The sequence below is a fragment of the Desmodus rotundus genome, chromosome 1 (genome assembly GCF_022682495.2).
Source record: "Desmodus rotundus isolate HL8 chromosome 1, HLdesRot8A.1, whole genome shotgun sequence".
NCBI classification, from domain to species: domain Eukaryota; kingdom Metazoa; phylum Chordata; class Mammalia; order Chiroptera; family Phyllostomidae; genus Desmodus; species Desmodus rotundus.
The window spans coordinates 85453556-85480145 of NC_071387.1; the positions used below are offsets into that span (position 1 = coordinate 85453556).

The 26590-nt window shown below is 39.8% G+C and overlaps 2 pseudogenes; both read left to right on the top strand.

Moving 5' to 3' along the window:
• The first annotated feature begins 704 nt into the window (after window positions 1-704).
• LOC112307274 (corepressor interacting with RBPJ 1 pseudogene) lies at window positions 705-2148 on the top strand (annotated as a pseudogene).
• A 16944-nt stretch (window positions 2149-19092) lies between these two features.
• On the top strand, window positions 19093-19789 carry LOC112307252 (protein Mis18-beta pseudogene; annotated as a pseudogene).
• The last annotated feature ends 6801 nt before the right edge of the window (window positions 19790-26590 follow it).

The following is a 26590-nucleotide window of genomic DNA, read 5'->3' on the forward strand; positions in this document are numbered from 1 at the left end:
CAGAAGGTCACTTCATAATTCTCAAGGGAAGAATCCATCAAAAAACATAAACATAGTAAATATATATGCACCCATCATAGGATCACCCAAATAAATAAATAACATCTTGGAAGACTTCAAGAAAGATATTGACAACAAAGCAATTATAGTAGGAGATTTTAACACCCCACTGTCAAAAATGGATAGATCTCCCAAGCAAAATATCAACAAAGATATTGTGGCATTGAACAATGTTCTACATGAGATGGACTTAACTGATGTATATAGAGAATTTCATCCCAAAGAAGCAAAATGCACATTGTGTTCAAATGCACATGGAACATTTTCAAAGATAGACCACATGATAGGACACAAAACAAGCATCATCAAATTCAAGACAATTGAAATCATATCACGCATTTTCTCTTATCATAAGGGACTGAAGCTAGAAACAAACCTCAAGGAAATAAAAAACCAAAACACTCAAAATCATGGAGACTGAATAGCATGCTATTAAACAATGAATGGGTCAAGAGTAACATTAAGGAAGAAATCAAAAAGTTTCTGGAAACAAATGAAAATGAACTCACAACAATCCAAAACATATGAGGCAAAGGCAGTCCTGAGAGGCAGTGCATAGCAATACAGGCCTACATAAAAAGAACGGAAACATTTCAAATAAACAACCTAACCCTACGCCTACAAGAACTCGAGGAACGCTCTGTATTATTCTCCAAGATGGGGAAATCCTTCGCCAATTTCATGTGCAAGAAGGACTTTCATCCTGCCTCCAAATCCAATATCAAAAAAGTATGGATGGCAGAACAGAAAATATCATATGATAAGAAGAAGCAGGAAGAATTAATGTAGCAATATCTTAAAGAACAAGAATCATATGATAATAGATTGCTTATGGGAGATGAACGTGTAAAGAATGGCCTTAACTTCATGTATGAGGCCCCTCCAGGAGCTAAAAAAGAAAACAAAGAGAAGGAAGAAACAGAAGGAGAAACTGAATACAAATTTGAGACTGAGAGAGAAAAATATGCCAAAGATGACATGAACATCTGAGATCAGCCCTTTGGCATTCAGGTTCGAAATGCGAGGTGCATTAAGTGTCACAAATGGGGTCATGTCAACACAGATCGAGAATGTCCTTTGGTCTTTCTGGAATCAATGCAAGTTCAGTTCCTACTGATGGCTCAGGGCCATCGATGTACCCCTCGGAGCTAATAGCGGAGATGAGAAACAGTGGGTTTGCACTGAAATGAAATGTACTGGGGAGAAACTTGACTGCAAATGATCCATCACAGGAATATGTTGCAAGTGAGGGTGAAGAAGATCCAGAAGTCAAATTTTTAAAGTCACTAACAACCAAACAAAAACAGAAACTTCTCAGGAAATTGGATCTACTTGAGAAGAAAAAAAAGAAAAAGAAAAAAGATAGAAAAAAGAAAAAGCTTCAGAAGAGCAAAAATAAACACAAAAAACATGAAAAATCCTCCTTCTCCTCCTCTTCCTCCTCCTCTTCCTCCTCTTCCTGCAATGAGACTTCAGAAAGCAGCAGTGAGAGTGATAACAAAGAAAAAAAATACAAAAGAAAAGAAAGAAAAACAAATGTTCAAGGAATAACAACAGTGATATAGAAGAAAAGGACAAGCCGAGGAAGAGAAAACTTTATGAAGAAGTTTCTAGCAATCACTGTAACAAGGAAAAAGCCAAGGAAGAGCCTAGATTTTTAAAACAAGAGAGTTCTAGGGAGACTAGCAAATGGAGTCATTCTTTTGACAGAAAGTCCAGAAGCCATAACCACAGCCCAGAGAAGAGAGGGTCTGAAAGAAGTAAGAGGAGCAGCAGGAGCCAGAACAGAGATGAGAGGAGCAGGAGAAGCCAGAGCAGAGATGAGAGGAGCAGGAGAAGCCGGAGCAGAAGTCACAGTAGTTACAAGCAGAGGGAAATAAGAAAATGGCCACAGCAAAGTCCCGGTGAAGAGCGGAATAGAAGAGATGACACCAGAAGCCACGGCACAGATACACACAGAAAAGGGAAAATGCAGAGAGAATGAAGCAGGAGTAGAGAGTAAAGAGAGACTGCATGTGACAATTACCTGGGAATAAAAATATCTCCACTTCCTTATTCAATACCTTTAGCAAGGGCTAATATGTACTATTGTCTTCCTAATAAAACAAAGCTCTATTTTAATTCTCAAAAAAAAAAAAAAAAAAAAAAGAACTCGAGGAACACCAAAGACAAGCCAGAGCAAGTAGAAGTAAGGAAATAACCAAGATCAGAGCAGAATTAAATGACATAGAGACTAAAAGCACAATTGTAAGGATCAATGAATCCAGGAGCTGGTTCTTTGAAAAGATAAACAAAATCAACAAGCCTTTAAGCAGGCTCATCAAAAAAAAAAAGTGAGAGGACCCAAATTAACACAATCAGAAATGAAAGAGGAGAGACTACAACCCATACCACAGAAATACAAAGGATTGTAAGAAATTACTACAAAGAACTATATGCCAAGAAATGTGAAAACCTAGGTAAAATGGACAAATTTCTAGAAAAATACAATCTTCCAAAATTGAATGAAGAGGAAGGAGAAAGCCTTAACAGACCAATAACAGCTGATGGAATTGAAACAACAATCAAAACCCTTCCGACATACAAAAGCCCTGCACCAGATGGTTTCATAGGAGAATTCTACAGAGCATTTAAGGGAAAGCTAACCCGCAGCTTCCACAGATTATTTCAAAAAATTCAAGCAGATGGAAGGCTCCCCAACTTTTTATGAAGCCAATATCATGCTAATCCCAAAACCAAATAAAGACACAACAAGGGAAGAAAACTTCAGGCCAATATCGCTGATGAATGTAGATGCTAAAATCCTGAAAAAAAATATTGGCAAACCGCATCCAGCAATACGTTAAAAAGATCATACACCATGACCAAGTGGGATTCATCCCAGGGATGCAAGGATGGTACAATATTCACAAATCAATAAACATAATACATCACATAAACAAAAGCAAAGATAAAAATCACATGATCATATCAGCAGATGCAGAAAAAGCATTTGATAAGGTACAGCACCTATTTAAGATGAAACACTCACCAAAGTGGGAATAGAGGGAGCTTTCCTCAACATAATAAAGGCCATATATGAGAGACCTACAGCCAACATCATACTCAATGGACAAAAACTTACAACTTTCTCACTAAGATCAGGAACAAGACAAGGATGCCCTCTCTCACCACTCCTTTTCAATATAGTATTGGAAGTTCTAGCCACAGCAGTGAGACAAGAAAAGGAAATAAGAGACATCCAAATTGGAAAGGAGGAAATAAAACTGTCACTGCAGATGACATGATAGTGTACATGGAAAATCCTATAGACTCCACCAAAAAACAACTCGACCTAATAAATGAAATTGGGAAAACACCTGGATACAAAGTCAATACTCAGAAATCAAAGGCATTGTTGTACATCAACAATGAAACATCAGACACAGAAATCAGAAAAAAAAATCCCATTTGATATAGCAACAAGAAAAATAAAATACCTCAGAATAAACCTAACCAAGGAGGTAAAAGACTTGTACTCAGAAAACTATACAACACTGAAGACAGAAATTAAGGAAGACACAAACAAATGGAAGCATGTACCATGTTCATGGACTGGAAGAATTAACATCATCAAAATGGCCATACTACCCAAGGTGATTTTTAGATTCAATGCAATCCCTATTGAAGTACCCATGACATATTTCACAGATATAGAACAAACACTTCAGAAATTTATATGGAACCATAAATGACCCCAAATAGCTGCAGCAATTTTGAGAAAGAAGAACAAAGCAGGAGGAATCACAATACCTGATATCAAGCTGTGTTACAAGGCCACTGTAATCAAAACAGCCTGGTACTGGCATAAAAGCAGGCACATAGACCAATGGAACAGAACAGACAGCCCAGAAATAAACTCAAGTCTTTACAGTCAATTAATATTTGACAAAGGAGGCAGGAGCATAAAATGGAGCAAAAATGGCCTCTTCAACAGATGGTGTTGGGAGATCTGGACAGCTACGTGCAAAAAAATGAAACTCGATCAACAACTTGCAGCAAACACAACAATAAATTCGAGGTGGATGAAAGACTTAAATATAAGTTATAACACCATAAAAGTCCTTGAGGAAAACATTGGCAGGAAAATCTCAGGCATTCCACATAGCAACATTTTCACAGACCCATCCCCTAAAGCAAGTGACATAAAGTAAAGAATAAACAAATGGGACCTCATCAAATTAAAAAGCTTCTGCTACAGAAAACAGCATGAAAATGAAAAGAGAACCAACAGTATGGGAAAACATATTTGCCAATGATACCTCAGACAAGGGTCTGATCTCCAAAATATATAAAGAACTCACACGACTGCACTCCAGGAAGACAAAGAACCCAATTAAAAAATGGGCAAAGGACTTGGACAGACACTTCTCCAAGGAAGACATACAGAGGGCCCAGAGACATATGAAAAGATGCTCAGCATCACTAGCCATCAGAGAGATGCAAATTAAAACCACAATGAGGTACCACCTCACATCGGTCAGAGTAGCCAACATAAACAAATCAACAAACAAATTTTGGAGAGGATGTGGAGAAAAGGGAATCTTGGTACATTGTTGATGGGAATGCAGACTGGTACAACCACTGTGGAAAACAGTATGGAATTTCCTCAGGAAACTAAAAAATGGAACTGCCTTTTGACCCAGCAATTCCGCTGCTGGGATTATTCCCTAAGAGCCTTAGAACACCAATCCACAAGAACCTATGCACCCCAATGTTCATAGCAGCACAATTTTCAATAGCCAAGTACTGGAAGCAACCTAAGTGCCCATGAGCAAATGAGTGGATCCAAAAACTATGGTACACTTACACAATGGAATTCTACACAGCAGAGAGAAGAAGGAGCTCATACCCTTTGCAACAGCAAGGATGGAACTGGAGAGCATTATGCCAAGTGAAATAAGCCAAGTGGTGAGGGACAAATACCATATGATCTCACCTTTAACTGGAACATAATGAACAGAAGAAAAAAGCAAACAAATTATAGCCAGAGACATTTAAATTAAGAACAATCTAACAATAGCCATTGGGAGGGGAGAGGGGACAGTGGGGATAAGAGTTTCCAGGAACTACTATAAAGGACACATTTACAAAACCAAGGGGGAGGGTGGAAGCAAGGGAGGGAGTTGGGTTTGGCTGTGCTGGGGGATGGGGTGGGGAGAAAATTCAGACAACTGTAATTGAACAATAATAAAATAATTTAATAAAAAAGAAAATCTTTTAAAAAGTAGATAAAATAAAGTGAAAGAGAGAAACAAAAGGGAAGAAAGGAAAATAAATAATAAAAAACAGGAACCAAATTGGAGAAAGAGATCTACCAGAGGTCCATCAATAACAAATGAGCTAAAATTAACATAGGTGGGATGGGAATAACAGGGGGTAAAAAGAAAGAAGAGTTTATGAAATGTCTAGGGGGAAGGGAGTGATCTTGACATGATAGAGGGAGAGTGAATACTAACAGTGAGGAACAAAAACCAGGCTAAAACAGGGAAAAATTTAAATTTGGGACAAAAAAGAGTAAGTTGGATGAAGGCAGAATGGGATAGGAGAAGGAAATGGTCAAATTTGAGATTTGAAATACAAAAATAGTGAAGATCTAGAAATAAAATTTAAAAAACGCAACAACTATCCTATCAACAACCCATGAGCAAAAATTGCTAAAGCAGAGAGAATGCAGGTATTTTAAGAACAAGAAAAATAATGTGTGATGACTATTGACAATTGCTTTTGGGAGTCTGGATGGGGGAGAAATATTAAGAGTGCAGAATGGAAATAGGTTGTAGCAAGAGAGGAAGCACAATTTAAAATGAAAATAATAAGAGGGAAAAAGAAGGCATAATGTGGTAAGAAAAGGGAGGAGCAAAATTTGTGAAATGAAATAAGCTATAATGTAAAATCTAGTGACTTAATGTGCATTAATTGAAAGACAAGAAATGAAACTATGCAGGAAAGAAAATATCACAAATCATGGAAAAGTCCGTGGTGGATTTTGTCTCAGTAGCATCTAGTATTTACTGTTTTTAATTTCTGGATCTGCCTCTGGTAATGTCAGATGGTGACCCTGCCCAGCCTTAGGCAGCCTATTGGAAACTACCAGGGACCTACCATCTGTGGCTGATCTTTACCTTGTTAATCTAGTCACTCCTCACTCAGCAGTCAGGCTTATGCACTGTCGGGGGTGGGGGGGGGGGAGGTTCCCTCGTGGGAGTGGGGCTATTGCTTCCCCTCAGTGTGATGCCACTCGAGGGGCATGGTCTTCTGAGCAAGATGGCTGCTGCAGTATAAGGGATGACTCAGCACCAGGATCCTGGCAGCTGTTCTCTTAGTTCTCTCCCCAAAGCCACTGTCCCAAGTCTTTCCTCAAGCATCTCTAGCCCACTCTGCACCTCCCCAGCTACCAGAGTCCAGGATAAGGGACTGCAAATGAAAATTTGTGTGTTGGCCCTTTAAAAACTTATGTGCTTCTCCAGCTGTCTGTCTCTGGCAGAGAGCAACCCTGCCGCTTTTTGCAGCTGGATGTTATCTGTGTACTTTATGGGTGCTGGTGCTCTAGGCTGGGGAGCCCAGCTTGGGTATTAGATCCCACACCTCTCAGGGGAATCCACCCGGCTGCTTAAATATCCCTCCGGCACGTCAGCAGCTATCTGTGTGTGACCAGCCAGCCCTCTCATGTCTCCACCACACTCCCTACCAGTCACGTTGTGTTGAAGCTGTTTCTTCTTTCTGTCTATGGTTATTAGGCATCTCCATTGCTATTGTTCAGTTTATTCTGGATGATATCTCCACAATTTAGTTGTACTTGCAGACTGGCCCTGGGAGGCAGTTAGTGTAACTTCCAGTCACTCCTCAGCCATCTTGGATCTCCTCTCCATTCTTTATGCTTCTTAGAACTGCCTGGGTTCAGAATTTCAGAAACCAGAGCAAGTTTATTTGATGCAACCTGGGAGAATGACCCATTCCCTCAATCTTTGCTCTAACTTGCCACTGGGCTCTTGAGCACCAGATCACATTCCCAGAGTCTCCCAGCAAAATGGCTGCTCCAGCACTGGCCCTGCCTTCTCCTCCCTGAAGTTCCCACTGGCCCAAGAGCAGAGCAGGAAGCAGACCCACTCATTCCCTTCACCACTTGATCTCCTTTTTCTTCCCTAATGGTAACTGCCTCAATTTAAAAAAAAAAGAACACTCAAAACTTTCATAGATACAAAAGAAAATCTTTCACCCATATCGGTGGATGGGAATAGACTACTGTCTTGTGAAGAGAAGGGGAAAAGTGTTTTCTATATGATCAGTAGCTGAACCTTGCATTCAGATTATCCAGTCACCCTTTCACCCTTAGAAGGCCTTTAAATACTTTACTCAGATATGGGTACAAATATGAATCTGTCTTTTAGTTAGCTTCAAGTTAGTTTTAGTTTACCTTTATTCTGCCACCATCTAGTGGATTCAATTCAATTCTGGCTCTGACCACCTGGAATCAGCACAGACCTCACAAGTTAAGGCCATCATCTTCCACAAGATGGCCCCTACTCCAGACACCAGCCACAAATTTATGGGGCCCCCAGCCACCCACACTTCTGACCAACAAATTATATATTCAGGGATTCCCATAACTGTATAGTTTTGATAATTTGCTAGAACAATTCACAAAACTTAGGAAAGTGCTATATTTCAATTACAGTTTTATTATAAAGGATACAACTCAGGAACAGCCAAATGAAGAGATACATAGGTGAGGTCTGGGAGGGTCCCAAATTCAGAGCTTCCATGGCCTCTCCCTGCAGAGTGCTGTACCCTCTTGGCACATCATTGTTTTTATCAACCAAGAAGCTCCCCTGAGGTTCAGTGTCCAAAGTTTTTATGAGGGTTTTATTAAGTAGTCATGGTTTATTAAATCATTGGCCATATGACAGAACTCAGCCTCCAGCCTCCCATCCCTCTCTGGAGGTTGGACTGGCCCAAAGCCCCACTCTTCTAGTGACATGGTTGTTCTTTCTGAAGAGTAGCTCTCCATCTTAAAGTCAACTAGGGACAGAACTCGATTCACCACATGAGCAGAAAGTCAAGAGTGATCCAAGAAGCAACCCCTGAGTAACAAAGACTTTTCCGTCACTAAGGAAATTTCAAGAATTTGAGAAGCTCCATGCCAGGACCATGGAAGAATGACCAAAATTTTTATTATATGTCATCTTGTTAGCTTATTTGCAGTTACATGACGAGAGTCTTATCTACCAACAGAGGAATTCGAGAATCTTGATTTACTACCCAAAGATAAAACTAAATCCTTCTCCTCTTTGTGTGGCTTCTCCAGATCCATGCAAAAGAAAAACTTAAATTGGTAAGTGACAATGGACATATTTTTCACTTGAAAACTATAATGCTGCTACTGCTCCCTCTTCTATGATCATGACTAATAGCAATTGTTGACCTTGCTTTTGGGGTGTATGCTGCACACTACACTAAAGGCAAGAAATATAAGAAAATCAAACTTCATAGACTTGTTTTAAAAGTTCCTATCTTGGAATTGATCTCCACCAAAGGCAAACATTTTATACATGTTATGCATGCACATCAGCATGAATCGTGTGCATATATATATGAGAATGGTTGGGGGCGGAATGTAGTTTTGCAAACCCCTAATTGTCAGGCTTGAGTGAAAATGCAAACCCCAAAGTCAAAATCAATTTACAATATAAAACACAATGGGTTGTCCTAAAGTATGCAGTAAGACTTGAGAAATCAAAAAACCTTTTGAGAAAAGTTGTGAAGGGAAGGACACGTTGTCTGGAATCTGATTCTCATCAAAGGAGTGCTAGGATACCCATGGCAAGTTGCAGCCCTGAGCAGTTGAAGGATGCGGCAGAATCCCCCTCCAGTAAGGCAAATACTGGGGAGGTTCAAATGAAGTTATCAATGGACCTTTTTGGCCATGCACAAAAGACACCACATCTGCCAGGACCACTGGTGTTGGGGACTGCTCTGTGTGATTTCAGCGATTGTAGCCCCACAAGAGCAAGCTCTGAAAGGGGCTAGTATGTCTCCCTGGAAAACCAGGTAACACAGGTGGCAGGCATGACCCGACTCTAACACTGAGGGTTCCTGAGGGAATCAGGCCTGATAAATACATTGTATCCTTTGAAGCTTGATCTGCCTTGCTTTGCATGGCTTTGTTGATATAAACTGCATATTCAAGGCATAAGGAGTAAACTGCTCATTTCATGAAACACGTCTTAAGGACCCTCTGGCATCAGCATGACTAACAAACCCTGACCTATGACAAATCTCTGTGTTCCTTCAATTGTTATCTGTAGGTAATACCTATTTTTGTATGACTATAGCCTTTTGACATTGATTCATGAGCTATGCGTGCATACTATATACATCTACACATACCATTTCCAGTAAAAGCCATTTGGAAGAAGGGCTCGGGGCATTCCCCTCTAGAGGGAATCTCCACTACTTTCCCACCAGAACAGCAAGATTATGTCTGGGACGACTTATTGCTCATCCACGGTGGACAGGAGGAATTCTGCGGGCTGGAGTTTCATCCCACAAATGATATTTCTAAATGTTTGAATTTTTGAGACATGTTTATATGTTTTCAGTTTCTAGTTTATGCATGACCAAGAGAAAAAGAAAGATCCAAAGACAAAATAAAATAATTTTTCATTAACCAGTGAAGCCTGAGGCTGCTATCTCTGCATCCTGTGCACAAAATGATTCAGAGTTTAAACCATCATGCAAAGGGTTGATATTGAACAAAAAATAAGAGTTGAAGTTATTTTTACTTTATACCAAAGAATGCCATGAATTTTTAATTTCCTGGGCATAGAAAATGCACGAGCATTTTTTGAATTAGATCCCAAGAGAGTGACTTTTACTATGCTGCCACAAGTAAAGCTGTCTGTGTAGATTCAACGAGAGAGTGTTTTTGAAGTATTTGTTAGCTTTTCTGAGTTTTTCTGGGTTTGTCCAAAGTCTTGCAAGATCCTTGAATTTTAAACAAACACACAAGATAGAATGGAAAACACCCTATTTTGCTCAGTGGTGAAAGGCTAAACTCTGGGCTGACAGACAAAGCCAAAATTTGACCTTCCATCATGGACTCTTTGCATGCTGGGCTGGTGAATTAATGAACAAGACATTTCTAACTCAGAACACTTGCAATAATTATATTGCTGAGATGAGACTCCAAAAAGGCTTCAGTCATACAAAGACTGGCTGAAGAGAGAATAGGTGCTTGTGGGAAACAGTGAGAGTTCCAGGCCAGGAACACACACTGCAAAGACTGAAATGGAAACAAGGTTGGTCTATGAAGGAACAGGGAAAATAATTTTACAGGCCAGGCATGTGGTGTAAGAGACTGAATCTGAGAAACAGGCCTGAACCAGACCAAACCATGCAGGCCTCAGAGACCAAGATAACTTGTTTGGAATTTTGTTCTTAATTTGGAAAATGATACTTCAAAGAAAAGGCTAAGTAGGCCTTGGGCCAAGTTCAGGGTTAGGGATCTGAACTCAAACTCCAGAAGGGGCCACGAAGATATAGCAGGAAGTACACAAACTCTCAGTAGAAGTAAACAAAAATGCTCTACATTGCAAAATAACCTATTTTAAGCCTGAGGATTTTCTCAGATTAAGTTCAATAAAATATGAGCTCACGATCTATAATCATCAGCATCCAGAGAAACATTCCATTATTAGAGAATGTCAGCAGAAATCACATCAGAATATTCTAGAAACTAGAATGATCAGATACAGAATATAAAGCACCATTGTGTGAAACATTTGAAGAAATGAAAGGCAGTATTTAAAAATCATTATAGAATAAGACTGTAAAAAATTACCAGACAGATTTCAAAGAGACCAAATGAAACATTTAGAAATAAAAATGTAGTTATTAAAATAAAAATTTAATGGCTAGGCTAAATAAAAGATTGAGCTGATGGAGAATCCCAGCCAAGGCAGAGGCATAGGTAGATATACTGTATCTCCTTCCACAACCAAAAGAAGGACAACAACAAATTTAAAAACAAAAAACAACCAGAACTGACAGAAAATCAAACTGTATGGAAGTCTAACAGCCAAGGAGTTAAATAAGAAACATTCATCCAGACCAGTAGGAGGGGTGGAGACAGGAAGCCAGGTGGAGAGGACTTGTGGCAAGGAAGCAGCTGGTGGACTGGGCAAAGCAGTGGCTTGTAGACTGGATGGCCCCAGACTGGCAGGTGGATAAACTGGGAGGAACAACTGGGAAGGGAGATAGACTGAGCAACCCAGGGTTCCAGTATGGGGAAATAAAGCCTCAAAGCCTCTGACTGAAAACATCTGTGAGGGATGAGGTGGCAGTGGGAGAAACATCCAGCCTCATAGGAGAGTTCATTAGAGAGACCCACAGGGTCCTAGAACATACACAAACCCACCCACCTGGGAATCAGCATCAGAAGGGCCCAATTTGCTTGTGGGTGGCGGGGGAAGTGACTGAAAGCCGGGGGAAAGCTGAGCAAGAGGATCATTCTCTCTCAGACTACTCCCCCACATACAGCACCACAACGCAGCAATGTGGGTTGCCCCGCCATAGAAAATACCTAAGACTCTGCCCCTTACTACATAACAGGCCACTGAGACCAAAAAACATGGCCGAAAAGACAGAACAGATCAAAGCTCCAGAAAAAAAATACAACTAAGTCATGAAGAGATAGCCAACTTATCAGATGCAGAGTTCAAAACACTGGTAATCAGGATGCTCACAGAAATGGTTGAATATGGTCACAAAATAGAGGAAAAAGTGAAGGCTATGAAAAGTGAAATAAAGGAAAATGTACAGGGAACCAACAGTGATGGGAAGGAAACCAGGACTTACATCAATGGTTTGGAGCAGAAGGGAGAAATAAAAATTCAACCAGAACAGAATGAAGAAACAAGAATTCAAAAAAATGAGGGCAGGCTTAGGAACCTCTGGGATGACCTTAAACTTTCCCACATCAGAATCATAGGGGTTCCAGAAGGAGAAGAGGAAGAGTAAGAAATGGAAAACTTATTTGAAAGCATAATGAAGGAGAACTTCCCCAGTCTGGTGAAGGAAATAGACTTCCAGGAGGTCCAGGAAACTCAGAGAGTCCCAAAGAAGTTGGACCCAAGGAAGCATACACCAAGGCACATCATAATTACATTACCCAAGATTAAAGATAAGGAGAGAATCTTAATAGTGACAAGAGAAAAAGAGACAATTACCTACAAAGAAGTACCCATAAGACTGTCAGCTGATTTCTCAAAAGAAACCTTGCAGGCTAGAAGGGGCTGGAAGGAAGTATTTGAAGTCATGAAAGACAAGGACCTACAGCCAAGATGACTCTATCCAGCAGAGCTCTCATTTAGAATGGAAGGGCAGATAAAGTGCTTCCCAGATAAGGTCAAGTTAAAGGAGTTCATCATCACCAAGCCCTTATTATATGAAATGTTAAAGGGACTTATTTAAGAAATAGAAGATCAAAAGTACGAATGGTAAAATGACAACAAACTCATAACTATCAACAACTGAACCTAAAAAACAAAAAGTAAAACTAAGCAAACAACTAGAACAGGAACAGAATCACAGAAATGGTGACCACATGGAAGGTTATCAGCGGGGAGAGGGAGGGGAAGAATGGGGGTGTGGAAAGGTACAGGGAATAGGAAGCATAATTGGTAGGCATAAAATAGACAGGGGGGTGTTAAGCATAGTAGGAAATAGAGAAGCCAAAGAACTTATATGCAGAACCCATGGACATGAAGTAAGGGGGGTAGGAGCTGGAGGGTGGAGGGATGCATGATGGAGGGGAATAAAGGGGAGAAAAACGTTGTGACAACTATAATAGTAAAATCAAAAATATATACTTTAAAAAAAATTTGGGAGGAACCAAGATGGTGGCGTAGATAGACACACTGCGCCTCCTCGCACAACCAGAACTGACAGAGAATCGAACAGCAAGGGAGACTGACACCAAAGAAATAGAAAATAAACATTCATCCAGACTGGTAGGAGGGGCGGAGATGGGCACCGGGGTGGAGAGGACTCCAGTGGCTGTGGCGGGACTGAGACTGGCGGAGTGTGGGACAAATGGCACAGGCAGTCCTAGCACTAGCAGACCCTGCGGCCCCACATTTACACAGATAAAACCCAGAGGGCCGGACTCAGAGTGGCGGAGAGTGGGGCAGACAGAGTGGTGGGTAGCACCCTGCGGCACCACATTTGCCCACAGATAAACCTTACGAAGCAGACCGCGCAACCCAGGGCTCCAGCTCAGGGAAATAAAGCCTCAAACCTCTGATTGAAAGCGCCCCTGGGGGTTGGGGTGGCAGCAGGAGAGACTCCCAGCCTCACAGGAGAGGTTGTTGGAGAGACCCACAGGGGCCTAGAGTGTGCACAGGCCCACTTACTCGGGAACCAGCACCAGAGTGGCCCAGTTTGATTGTGGGTATCGGAGTGAAAGATTGAAATCCGGAGGAGAGTGAGGCGGGAGCCATTGCTCCCACTCGGCCCCTCCCCCACGTACAGCGTCACGGGCAGCGACCAGCATTACCCCGCCCTGGTGAACACCTAAGGCTCCGCCCCTTAAAGTAACAGACGTGCCAAGACAAATAAACAAACAAACAAAAAAATGGCCCAAATGACAGAACACTTCAAAGCTCCAGAAAAAATACAACTAAGCGAGGAAGAGATAGCCAACCTATCAGATGCACAGTTCAAAGCACTGGTTATCAATATGCTCACAGACTTGGTTGAATCTGTTCGAAAAACAGATGAAAAAATGAAGCCTATGCTAAGAGAAACAAAGGAAAATGTACAGGGAACCAGTACTGATGCGAAGGAAACTGGGACTCAAATCAATGGTATGGACCAGAAGGAAGAAACAAACATCCAACCAGAAAAGAATGAAGAAACAAGAACTTGGAAAAATGAGGAGAGGCTTAGGAACCTCCAGGACACCTTGAAACGTTCCAACATCCGAATTCTAGGGGTGCCAGAAGGAGAAGAGGAAGAACCAAAAATTGAAAACTTATTTGAACAAATAATGAAGGAGAACTTCCCCAATCTGGCAAAGGAAATAGACTCCCGGTAAGTCCAGGAAGCTCAGAGAGTCCCAAAGAAGCTGGACCCAAGGAGGAACACAACAAGGCACATCATCATTACATTACCCAAGATTAAACGCAAGGACCTACATCCAAGATTACTGTATCCAGCAAAGCTATCATCTAGAATGGAAGGGAAGATAAAGTGCTTCTCAGATAAGGTCAAGTTAAAGAAGCTCATCATCACCAAGCCCTTATTATATGAAATGTTAAAGGGAGTTACCTAAGAAAAAGAAGATCAAAAATAAATAGGAACAGTAAAAATGACAGCAAACTCACAGTTATTAACGACCACACATAAAACAAAAATGAGAGCAAACTAGGCAAACAACTAGAACATGAGGGTTGTCAATAAGGAAGTGGGAGGGGGAGAGGGGGGTAAAGGTACAGAGAATAAGTAGCATAGATGATAGGTGGAAAATAGACGGGGGGGTAAAAATAGTGTAGGAAATGTAGAAGCCAAAGAACTTATAAGTATGACCCATGGACATGAACTATGGGGGGGGAATGTGGGAGGGAGGGGGGTGGGCAGGATGGAGTGGAGTGGGGGGGGGAATGGGACAACTGTAATAGCATAATCAATAAATATATTAAAAATAAATAAAAAAATGGAAAACGACTACCATAAGAAACTCTTTTACATATGGATTTAGAGAAATGTACAAGTACATTTACAGCAGCATTCTCCTTTAGAATTCATAAATGGAAACAACCAAATTGTGCTGCTTGTATATTCTTGGAATGGAGCACTGTACAGCAATAAGCATGAGCCACACATCCGTGCCCAACAACATCAATGAATCACAAAAACAATTTTGAATGAAAAAACACAGCAAGACTCAGTATGTATCAAGCTCAAAAACAAGCAAAGTTAAATAACACTTTTTTAGTGATATGTGGTATATAAATGTGTTAAAACTAAATATCAGGGAAATGGTCAACTATTTCCAAGTTGGTCGCTATTGGTGGGGAGAAAACATAATAATAGGATCAGAGGGAAACATGGATTAGATTAAACCACGTAAAACTGTATATATAAAAGCATTTTTTACTTACAAAAATTGCAATTACTTGTGTTTCAACCTAACATCTTCAAGGGTATTGGTAACATTGTATTGTTTAGATGGGTAGTGAATTTGCAACCATTCAGTGTATATTATGTTTCATAACTTAAATTTTGTTTCATATGTTATCTCATATGTATAAAATGTTATCATTTTTTAAAGATGGTACCAATTAATATTTCCATTAAGTATTTTTTATTTTATTTTTTAAGATTTTATTTATTTTTAGAGAGTAGGGAAGGGATGGAGAAAGAGAGGAAGAGAAACATCAATGTGTGGTTGCCTCTCGCAGCACCCTTAACTGGAGACCTGGCCAGCAACCCAGGTATGTGCTCCGACTGGGAATCGAACCAGAGACCCCTCAGTTCACAGGCCAGCATGCAATCCACTGAGCCACACCAGCCAGTGCTACATCATATTTTAATAAGCTTCTTTAAGAGAGTGCAACACGGTCACTGGGGTCCACAGGGGAGAAGATGGCAGCAGAGTAAAGGTGAAGATTCAAGAATTGAGGGGATCTGGTTGAGGACAGACTCAACCAGACTTACCAATGAACTCGTTTCCTGGAGTGAGTAAAAGGACAGAAAATTCACATCATTTCCACTGAATTCAATGAAACAAATATGATATTTTGATTTGGGGAAGAGTGCTTATTTTATGAATATGGATTTGCTTTATAATAGAAAGCATATCACAGTAGAAGTAACATAATCATGAGAGAAATTTTAGAAAATATGGAAAATATTAATAAAATTGAAATAACATAACTTTACTGGTCAGAATTTTAATTTTTTTAAATAAAAGACATCTATAACAATGAGCACTCCTAGCAACTCATCTTGGTTTCTAAATACCATTCTTCACTAAAAAGAATCAGGGTTTCTTGCAGAAATGGCTATTTCTGGGACTACAGAAGAACAAATATAAGATGAGTGTGAAATAAGTTGTTGCAGAGTGTAAGAAAATGCTTAAAGAATAATGAGGACATGTGAAAAGGACATAGAAGCAAACTTGAAGGGGATCCTTCTGGCTAAATAAAGAATAATTTGAATATCAAAATAAATAATGAAAAAGGCAGGACAACTGTAACTGAACAACAATAGAAATAAATAGATAATATAAATAATGATAATAAAGGATTATAACCCATTGAATAAAATAGAGAATCATGAGTTCCTACACATGTAAACACAAAAACACATAAATACAAATGGAGGAAAAGAAAGATTTCTTTACAATATAATGTTGATAATAAATGAAGTGCCAAACATTATCATAATAATTAATTCAGCTAAGAAACTTCAATAAGCAACAGAACTAGTGTCTGTTCATTTGATAAGGTATGGATAATATAGTCTCAAAGCACTTTTCCACCAAATGCCACTCACAAAGAGAGAAAGATCCGCATTAAAAGGGGAAGCCTGGAGCATCTTAAGTCAGAGACCAAATTTAGCATCTCTTGGCGTGGACACATGGAAATATGTCACCACCTGGGAGAAGGCAGTGAGACCTCAACACATTTCTGTAATATTCTTCCAAAAACTTATAACCTGTTATAATTATGAGGGAATATCAGACAAATGACAACTGAGGCACATGCTACAAATAGCCTGCTTCAAAGTCAAGGTCTTCACTGCTCCAGATGAAAACATGTGACAACAAAATTCAACACATGATCCTGGGTTGGATACTTTGACTGTAAGCAAGTTGCTGGTAAAATTTTGATGAGGTCTAAAAAATAGATGGTAGTAATGTATCAGCATATTGTCCTGATTCTTGATGGTTATAATTGTGATTACATACTGTACATACTGAAGTATTAGAGATGGGAGTGTCATCCTGGCCAAAACTTACCCTCTGTTGGCTCAGGAAAAATGTTATTTGTACATTATAATACTTGCAACTTTTCTCAATATTTGGGTTTCAAAACAAATTTAGCTCATTGAAAAAAAAGATTTATTCAGATAACTCTGAAAAGAACTGAAAACAGATGGAATCTCTATTAAACTGTTATACTACCTGGTGGTCTAAAGTTTTTAACCATAACTTCAGACACTGAAGGGTGTTTAAGTCTTCAGACTTCTGATTTGCATGCAGGGATTGGACAATAATAGCTTCAATCTTAGTTAGCTAAGGGTGGTAGAAAGACAGGTAATATTGAGTTGAGCAGTCTACACAAACCTATAATATGGGCTATATTGTCACCATTGTTGCCAAATTTCAGATGCAAAAACCAACTCTCAGAAAGGTTAGTAAATTGGCTAAGATCACAGTTAAAATGCAGACAACTGTAATTGAATAACAATAAAAAAAATTTTAATGGAAATTTAAAAAAACACAAAAAACCATTCCTGCCTTCCCCCAGTGCTGAAGTCACCCCAACTCAGCCTGCCTCTCAAAGCAGCATCAAATAAAGGCACTTGGATCAGAAAAAAAAAAAAGATTCCAACTGGAATTTGAACAAAGACCCCAAGGTCTATGCACCTGCCAGCTTTCTAGCAGCGTTTATGTTCCTTCTGGATAAGTAGGAGCCTAAAGGGGTTCACTAAGGGTGGTGATCTGATGAGAAAGTTAAGGGGACCATGCTGGTGTTGACACTGTCACCATCACCCTGTTGCTGCAGCTGCCCCTGCTACCCTCCACCACTTCCTGGAGAACCACTGTGAAGCCTCTGGTGACAGGCAGACCTCCCTTCATCTCCTTCCCAGAATCTTCCAAGGACTCCCTTTGCTGTAGTCAGCCAGGCAATACTGGGAGACAGAGCACCACAAAAATAACAGTTTGCTCAGAATGTACTCTCAACCCCTTTTGGGCATGTCATCTCAATTAGAAAATCTTTCATGACTTAATTCCTCTTGTTCATTTAAGAAGTCATTTGATTAGTTGAGGATCCATAGAGAAAATTCTGGAGATCTCTGGAGATCTGGGATTATGTTAATATATACCTCATTCTGGAGGTGTATATTAACATAATTTTAAAGGAAACAAAAACATATGATGATCTCAATATATACATAGAAAGCATTTGAAAGCATCTTACAGTCATTCCTAATAAAAACTCACAAAAAACTAGAAAAGGAAGGGAATTTCCGCAAACTGATGAAGGGTATCTATGGAAAATCCACAACATACACATATTTAATGGTAAATAATTGTATCCTTTCCCCCAAACATAAGGAACAAGATAAGGACATTTACTTCACCAATCTTATTCATTTAACTGGACATTCAGACAGTGTTACAAAACAAGCAAAATAAATAAAGGCATCTAGAATGTGAAGGAAAAAGTAAAATTGTCTTCAGTTCTCAGACAACATAATCACCTATGTTGAAAACCCAAAGGAATAGAAAGAAAATTACCTCGAACTAATAAGTGAGTTTAGAAAGTTTGGAGGGTAGAAGGTCAGTATGTAAAAAAACATATTTTTAATTTATTACCAATGAGTAATTAGATACATAAATTTTAAGAACTTAATTGAGATATAATTCATAAACAATACAATTCATCTATGTAGGTGTACAATTCAATGGTTTGTAGTATGTTCACAGATACATGCAACCTTTATGACAGATCATTTTTATCACCTAAAGAGAAACTCATTTTCCTCAGCAATCATTTCCACCTCTGCCCCCAACTCTCAATTCCTAAGCACGTGCTAATCTACTTTATGTTTCTGTAGATTTCCCTGTTCTGGACACTTCACATGAATGGAATCATGCTATACATGGTCTTTTGTAACTAACTTATTCCCTTAACATAATGTTTTCAAGATTTATCCATGTTGGTGCGCATTCGAAATCTAGGCAGCGGCTACAAGAGAATGGCAGCTCGCTCCAGGCAGCACCACCGCTCGCGTTGTGCAACACCGCGGGAGGGTGACTTTTGTGTTGGCACTAAGACAATTGACGAAGCGCCTTGTACGACTTCCATGGAGTGGGACACACAGGTGGTAAAGGGGTCCTCGCCGCTTGGCCCCTCAGGAATGGGGGCGGAAGAGCCGTCCTGAGGCCCGCGGCTGCCTTCCTGGCTGCAGCCTCGGAGGCGCATCGTGTTCCAGGGCGCGCAACGCCACGCAGGGCTCGCTGACTCGGTGCACCTCGCTCTCCTGGGACCTCTCTCAGTCCCTCCGTGCAGTTGTCTTCTCCAGGGTTACAAATAACGTGATTTTGGAAGAGCCCTTCCTAGTCGGCATTGAAGGTTCACTCAAAGGCAGCACTTACAACCTTTTATTCTGTAGTTCCTGTGGGATTCCCATTGGTTTCCATCAGTATTCTACCCACGCTGCCCTGGCTTCCTTGAGAGGAGGACACTTCTGTCTTTCCAGTGGTAAAATGGTGTGCTACCTCTTAGAAACAAAAGTCATCATAAGTGCATCTGAGGTGGATATTCACAACATGCCTCTACCAGAAAAGGTTGCAGAGCTGAAAGAGAAGCTAATGTTGATGCATAGTCACTTAAATTCACTGATGGAGATGTTGAAGGAAGTGGCTCCTTATCAGTCCAAGCCAGAAAACTGATCCAGAACCAGAGCTTGAGTACCAGGTTCAGGCCTTACTGCTGTCTTCAAAAATAGGTGCTGTTTGATAACTTCTTGAGAAAGATTGACTTCAAGAATGGACAGCAAATATGGTTTATCATGTTTACCTCTATGCTGATTTTCTAAATGATTTGTGAAGCTGTTTCTCGAAGATGAGAAACTAAGGAGACTTCTGTCCAGGTTTCATAGCTATTTGCCTTCAGAAATTATTTTAGCTTTCTTACCAGTTCCATAATAATTTCTGAAAACATCTTTAATTGCACATTTAGGGATTAAGCAGCAATGTGCCATGCTCTGATCTAAAGATGCTTGTGAAAATAAAGTTGTACTTAATATTGACTATTGTGATTCCTACATGGAGCAGTTATATGAGTACTGGCAGTCTTTTTTAAAATGTAAATACAGGTACATACATATTCTATAGGCAATATTCAGTAAGTTGGACAATATACAATTTTTCTCTTTTCAGTTGGAAACTGAGCTTAATAAGGTAATGAATAACAAAACATCATTCACTGAAAAAAAAGATTCATCTATGTTGTAACATGTGCTATTTCTTTTTCTAGCTGAATGATATTTCATTTTATGGATATACTACATTTGTTTATCCATTCATCAGTTATATACATTGGGATTGTTTCCACCTTTTGGATACTATGGACAATGCTGCTATGAACATTAGTGCACAAGTTTTTATGTAGACATATGTCTTCATTTCCCTTGGATTTACACCTAGAGGTGGAAATGCTGGGTCATACGATAATCCTATGCTTAATAGAGTTATCACATGAGGAAGTGCTAGGCTATTTTATAAAATGGCTGCATCCCTTTATATTTCTATCATCAGTGTACAAGTTCTGATTTCACATCATTGCCAACACTTATTGTTGTCTTACTTTTTAACTCTTGCCATTCTAATGGGTATAAAGTTGTATCTCACTGTCATATTGGTTTGCCTTGCCCTGATGACTAATGATGTCAAGAATCTTTTTCTGTTTATTGGTCATTTATATATCTTCCTTGAAAAAAACCTATTGTGGCATACAACTGTAATTGAATAACAACAAAAATTTAAAATAAAAAAGAAAAAACCTATTATATTTGCCAATTTTTAATGGGATTTTATTAAACTTTATTATTGAATTGTAAGAGCTCTTTATGTATTCTAGATACAAATTTCTTAAGATATATATAATTTGCAAACTTTTTTTTCTCTGTGGGTCATCTTTTCACTTTATTGGTGATATTCTTTGAAGCCCAAATGTTCTTAATTTTGATTAAGTCTAATTTATATATATTCATTTTACTGCTTATATTTGATATGATACCTAAAAATCCTCTGCCAAATCTAAGGTCATGAAAATTTTCTCATGTTTTTTTCTAGGACTTTTATAGTTTTAGCTTTACATTTGTCTTTGACCAATTTTCAGTTAATGTTTTATAATTTGTGTCAATACTGCAGTCTTATTATTATTGTTTTGTACTAAGTTTTGAAATGGAGAAGCACACATATTCCTATTTTTTCTTCTTATTATGACAAAGATTTCAGGTTTGTTTTTGTTTTTCTTTCCCTTACATATGCATATGAATTTAATTTTTTTAATATGTTTTCTAAACTATGCTATTACAGTTGTCCCATTTTTTTCTCCCCTTTATTCCGTCCACCCTGTACCCCTGCTCCCACTATCATTTGACCCACCTAAGTTCATGTCCATGGGTCACAAACATAAGTTCTTTGGCTTCTCCATTTCCCATACTTATCTTAACCTCTCCCTGTCTATTTTGTACCTGCCATTTATGCTTCTTATTCCCTGTACCATTGCCCCCTTTCTCCCCCCTTCCCCCCCCCTCACGCTCTATTGTGATAACCCTCCATGTGATCTCTATTTCTATGAATCTGTTCCTGTTCTAGTTGCTGGCTTAATTCATTTTTTGTTTTTCTTTTGTTTTTTTAGGTTTGATAGTTGTGAATTTGTTGTCATTTTGCTGTTCGTATTTTTGATCTTTTTCTTTTTCTTAGGTAAGGCCCTTTAACATTTCATATAATAAGGGCTTGGTGATGATGAACTCCTTTAACTTGACCTTATCTGAGAAGCACTTTATCTGCCCTTCCATTCTAAATGAGAGCTCTGCTGGATAGAGTCATCTTGGCTGTAGGTCCTTGTCTTTCATGACTTCAAATACTTCCTTCCAGCCCCTTCTAGCCTGCAAGGTTTCTTTTGAGAAATCAGCTGACAGTCTTATGGGCACTCCTTTGTAGGTAATTGTCTCTTTTTCTCTTGTCACTATTAAGATTCTCTCCTTATCTTTAATCTTGGGTAATGTAATTATGATGTGCCTTGGTGTATGCTTCCTTGGGTCCAACTTCTTTGGGACTCTCTGAGTTTCCTGGACCTCCTGGAAGTCTATTTCCTTCACCAGACTGGGGAAGTTCTCCTTCATTATGCTTTCAAATAAGTTTTCCATTTCTTACTCTTCCTCTTCTCCTTCTGGAACCCCTATGATTCTGATGTGGGAAAGTTTAAGGTCATCCCAGAGGTTCCTAAGCCTGCCCTCATTTTTTTGAATTCTTGTTTCTTCATTCTGTTCTGGTTGAATTTTTATTTCTCCCTTCTGCTCCAAACCATTGATGTAAGTCCTGGTTTCCTTCCCATCACTGTTGGTTCCCTGTACATTTTCCTTTATTTCACTTTTCATAGCCTTCACTTTTTCCTGTATTTTGTGACCATATTCAACCATTTCTGTGAGCATCCTGATTTCCAGTGTTTTGAAGTGATTCACTGGCTATCTCTTCATCACTTAGTTGTATTTTTTCTGGAGCTTTGACCTGTTCTTTCATTTGGACCATATTTGTTTCAGGTGTAGGCATACGTGTTAGGTAGTAAGGGATGAGCCTTAGGTAGTCAACAGAGAGGGACAACCTACATCGCTGTGTTGTGGTGCTGTATGTGGGGGAGGAGTCCAAGAGGGAACAATGCTGTGTGCTCAGCTCTTGGACAGCTTCAGTAACTTCCTCTACTACCCACAAGCAAATTGGGCCCTTCTGGTATAGATTCCTGGGTGGGTAGGTTTGTGTACGTTCTGGGACCCTATGGGTCTCTCCAATGAACTCTCCTGTGAAGCTGCGAGTTTCTCATGCTGCCTCAACCCCCACAGGTTTTTTTCAGTCAGAAGTGTTGAGGTTTTATTTCCTGGCACTGGAACCCTGGATTTTGGGGTCTATCTTGCTTCCCAGTTGTTCCTCCCATTTATCTGCACACAAATTGGGACTTCCCATTCTGCTAGCCACCACCTTGCCTGCCCTCAAGCTGCTCAAGCTGCTGCCTGTCCTCAAGCTGCTGCCTCTCCGCAAGTCCTCTCCATTGTGGCTGCCCGTCTCCACCTCTTTTACTGGTCTTGATAAATGTTTCCTCTTTGACTCCTTGGTTGTCGAAATTCCATACATTTTGATTTTCTGGCAGTTCTGCTTATTTTTTGTTTTGAATTTGTTGTTGTGCTTCTTTTGGTTATGTGAAGAGGCAAAGTGTATCTACCTGGGCCTCCATCTTGGCTGGAAGTTCCATATGAATTTTAGAATCAGTTTGTTAATTTCTACAAACGAGTCACCTGGGATTCTGATAAGGACTGTGTTGAATCTATATATCAGTTTGGAAACTATTGCAATCTAACAATATTAAGTCTTCCAATCTATGAACATAGATTTTTTTCTAATTATTTAAATTTTTGAAATTTTAAAAAAAATATTTTATAGTTTTCAGAGTGTAAGTTTTTGTTCATTGTCCATATAGAAGTGCAAATTATTTTTTTATTTTTTAAATATATTTATTGATTATGCTATTACAGTTGTCCCACTTCCCGCCCCCCTCACTCCACTCCATCCTGCCCACCCCCTCCCTCCCGTATTCCCCCCCTATAGTTCATGTCCATGGGTCATACTTATAAGTTCTTTGGCTTCTACATTTCCTACACTATTGTTACTCCCCCACGGTCTATTTTCCACCTATCATTTATGCTGCTTATTCTCTGTACTTTTCCCCCCTCTCTCCCCCTCCCACTCCCCTATTGACAACCCTCCATCTGATCTCCATTTCTGTGGTTCCATTCCTGCTCTAGTTGTTGGCTTAGTTTGCTTTTGTTTTTGTTTTAGGTGTGGTTGTTAATAACTGTGAGTTTGCTCTCATTTTTACTGTTCATATTTTTTATCTTCTTTTTCTTAGTTAAGTCCCTTTAACATTTCATACAATAAGGGCTTGGTGATGATGAACTCCTTTAACTTGACCTTATCTGAGAAGCACTTTATCTTCCCTCCATTCTAAATGATAGCTTTGCTGGATACAGTAATCTTGGATGTAGGTCCTTGCCTTTCATGACTTGGAATACTTCTTGCCAGCCCCTTCTTGCCTGTAAGGTCTCTTTTGAGAAATCAGCTGACAGTCTTATGGGAACTCCTTTGCAGGTAACTGTGTCCTTTTCTCTTGCTGCTTCTAAGATTCTCTCCTTCTGCTTAATCCTGGGTAATGTAATTATGATGTGCCTTGGTGTGTTCCTCCTTGGGTCCAGCTTCTTTGGGACTCTCTGAGCTTCCTGGACTTCCTGGAAGTCTATTTCCTTTGCCAGACTGGGGAAGTTCTCCTTCATTATTTGTTCAAATAAGTTTTCAATTTTTGGTTCTTCCTCTTCTCCTTCTGGCACCCCTATAATTCGGATGTTGGAACGTTTGAAGATGTCCTGGAGATTCCTAAGCCTCTCCTCATTTTTCCAAATTCTTGTTTCTTCATTCTTTTCTGGTTGGATGTTTCTTTCTTCCTTCTGGTCCACATCATTGATTTGAGTCCCAGTTTCCTTCGCATCAGTACTGGTTCCCTGTACCTTTTCCTTTGTTTCTCTTAGCATAAGCTTCATTTTTTCATCTGGTTTTCGAACAGATTCAACCAATTCTGTGAGCGTCTTGATAAACAGTGTTTTGAACTGTGCATCTGATAGGTTGGCTATCTCTTCCTCGCTTAGTTGTATTTTTTCTGGAGCTTTGAAGTGTTCTGTCATTTGGGCATTTTTTTTTTTTTTTGTCTTGGTGAGTCTGTTACTTAAAGGGGCGGAGCCTTAAGTGTTCCCAGGGGCGGGGTAGCCCTGGTCCCTGTGCTGTGAGACTATACGTGGGGGAGGGGCTGAGAGGGAGCAATGGCGCCCGCTCCCCTCTCCACCAGGTTTCAGTCTTTCACTCTGCTACCCACAATCAAACTGGGCCCCTCTGATGCTGGTTCCCAAGTGGGTGGGCATGTGCACTCCCTAGAACCCTGTGGGTCTCTCCAACGACCTCTCCTGTGAGGCTGGGAGTTTCTCCTGCTGCCGCCCCCACACCCAGGGGCGTTTTCAATCAGAGGTTTGAGGCTTTATTTCCCCACGCTGGAGCCCTGGGTTGCACAGTCTGCTTTGCTCCCCGCCGTTTGTCCGGTTTATCTGTGCATGAATGTGGAGCCACAGGGTCTGCCAGTGGTTAGAATGCCTGCCCCATTCGTCCCTCACTCCACCAGTCTTGGTCCTGCCACAGCCACGCGAGTCCTCTCTGCCCCAGTCCCTGTCTCCGCCCCACCTACCAGTCTGGATGTATGTTTCTTTTTTATCTACTTGGTGTCGGACTTCCCTGCCGTTCGATTTTCTGTCAGTTCTGGTTGTGCGAGGAGACGCAGTGTGTCTACCTACACCGCCATCTTGGTTCTCCTGGTGATGATGGTTTAATGGCTGTATAGATTTGTCAAAATTTAGCAAATATATGTGTTCTCTCATAGGTCACTTATGTCTCCATAAAATGGTCAAAATGAAGAAAATAACTTGGGGGAGATATTGTCAATATAATAAACAGTTTATATAGGACAAGCTGATATATACCAAATAAAGGAAGAAACAAGACACTTTACTAGAAATAAATTCAGTCATAAACTTGGGCATTTTCCATCTGTAACTCTAGAGAGCACTCTTGGATGAAGAGGGGTAGAACAGGGCAGAAAGCCTGACAGAGACCTTGCCACACACCACATACTCCATAAATGTCTGTTGAGTAAATATTTGTTGAGTATGTTACCCTTGGAAGTTACTTTCATACTCATTATTCTTTAAGGTCAATTTCTCAGTAACATTAGCACTCTCCCCAAACCATCATAATAAATACCCTCTTGTCACAACAGGAAGTCATACTGTATTAGGGTCAAGAGTCATTCAACAAATTTTTCTTTCATTGCCTTAGTCATAATAATGAGGTATGCTGACCTATTAAATACATAGAAACACAGCAGTAGTGATTGCATTTAGCTCCTTATTATTTAAGTGAAAATCTCAAAATGCAAGTGGCATACATCCATTTATGTCATTTTTAAGAGGGTTTGATAGGTAGGAGCTGATTTTAAAAGAAATTATATCAGTTAATGATATTCCATGAATTGGTTCCTATGGATTCTTCAAATTCTGCATGCTTACACTTTCCTCAGCCAGACTGTTCTCTTTTCTCCTGACCATATCCCATTTTAATAATAGCCATCATGTCACATCACTTCATGAACACCATTCACATTATACAGACTTTACATAGGTCAGCTATACTCACATCCACCCTCCACATAGGTATCAATTATTTCCTTTTATAAAAATTTTTTAAATTATTTTTTATTGTTGTTCAGTTACAGTTGCCCCCATTTTCTCGCACCCCTCCACCCCACCCCAGCCAAACCTACCTCCCTCCCCTGCCTACAACCTCCCCCTTATTTTGTCCCTGTGTGTTTTATAGTAG